We start from the raw sequence: 251 nt of genomic DNA on the forward strand, positions 1-251 counted from the left end.
GCAGCAGCAGCAGCAGCAGCAGCAGAGCTCTCTGCTGCTAGCTGATCTGCAGGAAGCACTGATGCATGCGCTGTACCCAACAGCAGCCATCAACAAAACCAGCAGCAAATGCGCTCGTGCTCAGACAACACCTGCTGCTGCTGCTGCTGCTGCTGCACCTGCTGCTGCTGCTGCTACTGCTGCTGCAGCAGCACCAAGAGGAAAGCGGTTGCTGCGGTCTGTTTATTTTGGGGGGGGTACGCCCTCGCTGA

The sequence above is a fragment of the Eimeria mitis genome, genomic scaffold (assembly GCF_000499745.2).
Source record: "Eimeria mitis Houghton genomic scaffold, Emh_scaff168, whole genome shotgun sequence".
Classification (NCBI taxonomy): domain Eukaryota; phylum Apicomplexa; class Conoidasida; order Eucoccidiorida; family Eimeriidae; genus Eimeria; species Eimeria mitis.